Source organism: Heptranchias perlo, unplaced genomic scaffold, assembly GCF_035084215.1.
Source record: "Heptranchias perlo isolate sHepPer1 unplaced genomic scaffold, sHepPer1.hap1 HAP1_SCAFFOLD_136, whole genome shotgun sequence".
NCBI classification, from domain to species: Eukaryota; Metazoa; Chordata; class Chondrichthyes; order Hexanchiformes; family Hexanchidae; genus Heptranchias; species Heptranchias perlo.
In genome coordinates, this window is record NW_027138602.1 from 355,057 (window position 1) to 358,289 (window position 3,233).

Consider the following 3,233-nt stretch of genomic DNA (forward strand, 5'->3'; position numbering starts at 1 on the left):
CTTCAAAGCAAAAAGTTTTTATCTTCAAATACAAGAACTTTTCGTGGTTTTGTTGATTTTCAGCAAATGAACATATTTCAGCGAGCGAGAAGTATTTTCTTTAATAGCGTCAGATTTTTATCCTAAAATACAAGAACTTTTCGTGGTTCTTGTCAATTTTTTTGGTTTTCATCCAATGAACTTATTTCAGTCAGCTAGATCTTTCTTCTTCAAAGCAAAAAGATTTTATCTTCAAATACAAGAACTTTTCGTGGTTTTGTTGATTTTTAGCAAATGAACATATTTCAGTGAGCGAGAAGTTTTTTCCTTAATAGCGTCAGATTTTTTCCTGAAATACAAGAACTTTTCGTGGTTCTTGTCAATTTTTGTTGGTTTTCATCCAATGAACTTATTTCAGTTAGCGAGATCTTTCTTCTTCAAAGCAAAAAGATTTTATCTTCAAATACAAGAACTTTTCGTGGTTTTGTTGATTTTCAGCAAATGAACATATTTCAGCGAGGGAGAAGTTTTTTTCTTTAATAGCGTCAGATTTTATCTTAAAATACAAGAACTTTTCATGGTTCTTGTCAATTTTTGTTGGTTTTGATCGAATGAACTTATTTCAGTCAGTGAGATCTTTCTTCTTCAAAGCAAAAAGTATTTATCTTGAAATACAAGAACTTTTCGTGGTTTTGTTGATTTTCAGCAAATGAACATATTTCAGCGAGCGAGAAGTTTTTTCTTTAATAGCGTCAGATTTTTATCCTAAAATACAAGAACTTTTCGTGGTTCTTGTCAATTTTTGTTGGTTTTCATCCAATGAACTTATATCAGTCAGCGAGATCTTTCTTCTTCAAAGCAAAAAGATTTTATCTTCAAATACAAGAACTTTTCGTGGTTTTGTTGCTTTTCAGCAAATGAACATATTTCAGCGAGCAAGAAGTTTTTTCTTTAATAGCGTCAGATTTTATCTTAAAATACAAGAACTTTTCGTGGTTTTTGTCAATTTTTGTTGGTTTTGATCGAATGAACTTATTTCAGTCAGCAAGATCTTTCTTCTTCAAAGCAAAAAGGTTTTATCTTCAAATACAAGAACTTTTCGTGATTTTGTTGATTTTCAGCAAATGAACATATTTCAGCGAGCGAGAAGTTTTTTCTTTAATAGCGTCAGATTTTATCTTAAAATACAAACACTTTTCGTGGTTCTTGTCAATTTTTGTTGATTTTTATCAAATCAACTTATTTCAGTCAGCGAGATCTTTCTTCAAAGCAAAAAGATTTTATCTTCAAATACAAGAACTTTTCGTGGTTTTGTTGATTTTCAGCAAATGAACATATTTCAGCGAGGGAGAAGTTTTTTCTTTAATAGCGTCAGATTTTATCTTAAAATACAAAAACTTTTCGTGGTTCTTGTCAATTTTTGTTGATTTTCATCAAATGAACTTATTTCAGTCAGCAAGATCTTTCGTCTTCAAAGCAAAAAGCATTTATCTTGAAATACAAGAACTTTTCGTGGTTTTGTTGATTTTCAGCAAATGAACATATTTCAGCGAGCGAGAAGTTTTTTCTTTAATAGCGTCAGATTTTTATCCTAAAATACAAGAACTTTTCGTGGTTCTTGTCAATTTTTGTTGGTTTTCATCCAATGAACTTATTTCAGTCAGCTAGATCTTTCTTCTTCAAAGCAAAAAGTTTTTATCTTCAAATACAAGAACTTTTCGTGGTTTTGTTGATTTTCAGCAAATGAACATATTTCAGCGAGCGAGAAGTACTTTCTTTAATAGCGTCAGATTTTTATCCTAAAATACAAGAACTTTTCGTGGTTCTTGTCAATTTTTTTGGTTTTCATCCAATGAACTTATTTCAGTCAGCTAGATCTTTCTTCTTCAAAGCAAAAAGATTTTATCTTCAAATACAAGAACTTTTCGTGGTTTTGTTGATTTTCAGCAAATGAACATATTTCAGCGAGCGAGAAGTTTTTTCTTTAATAGCGTCAGATTTTACCTTAAAATACAAGAACTTTTCGTGGTTCTTGTCAATTTTTGTTGGTTTTCATCCAATGAACTTATTTCAGTCAGCTCGATCTTTCTTCTTCAAAGCAAAAAGATTTTATCTTCAAATACAAGAACTTTTCGTGGTTTTTGTTGATTTTCAGCAAATGAACATATTTCAGCGAGCGAGAAGTTTTTTCTTTAATAGCGTCAGATTTTATCTTAAAATACAAGAACTTTTCGTGGTTCTTTTCAATTTTTGTTGGTTTTCATCCAGTGAACTTATTTCAGTCAGCTAGATCTTTCTTCTTCAAAACAAAAAGATTTTATCTTCAAATACAAGAACTTTTCGTGGTTTTGTTGATTTTCAGCAAATGAACATATTTCAGCGAGCGAGAAGTTTTTTCTTTAATAGCGTCAGATTTTATCTTAAAATACAAAAACTTTTCGTGGTTCTTGTCAATTTTTGTTGATTTTCATCAAATGAACTTATTTCAGTCAGCAAGATCTTTCGTCTTCAAAGCAAAAAGCATTTATCTTGAAATACAAGAACTTTTCGTGGTTTTGTTGATTTTCAGCAAATGAACATATTTCAGCGAGCGAGAAGTTTTTTCTTTAATAGCGTCAGATTTTTATCCTAAAATACAAGAACTTTTCGTGGTTCTTGTCAATTTTTGTTGGTTTTCATCCAATGAACTTATTTCAGTCAGCTAGATCTTTCTTCTTCAAAGCAAAAAGATTTTATCTTCAAATACAAGAACTTTTCGTGGTTTTGTTGATTTTCAGCAAATGACCATATTTCAGCGAGCTGGAAGTTTTTTCTTTAATAGCGTCAGATTTTTATCCTAAAATACAAGAACTTTTCGTGGTTCTTGTCAATTTTTGTTGGTTTTCATCCAATGAACTTATATCAGTCAGCGAGATCTTTCTTCTTCAAAGCAAAAAGATTTTATCTTCAAATACAAGAACTTTTCGTGGTTTTGTTGCTTTTCAGCAAATGAACATATTTCAGCGAGCAAGAAGTTTTTTCTTTAATAGCGTCAGATTTTATCTTAAAATACAAGAACTTTTCGTGGTTTTTGTCAATTTTTGTTGGTTTTGATCGAATGAACTTATTTCAGTCAGCAAGATCTTTCTTCTTCAAAGCAAAAAGGTTTTATCTTCAAATACAAGAACTTTTCGTGATTTTGTTGATTTTCAGCAAATGAACATATTTCAGCGAGCGAGAAGTTTTTTCTTTAATAGCGTCAGATTTTATCTTAA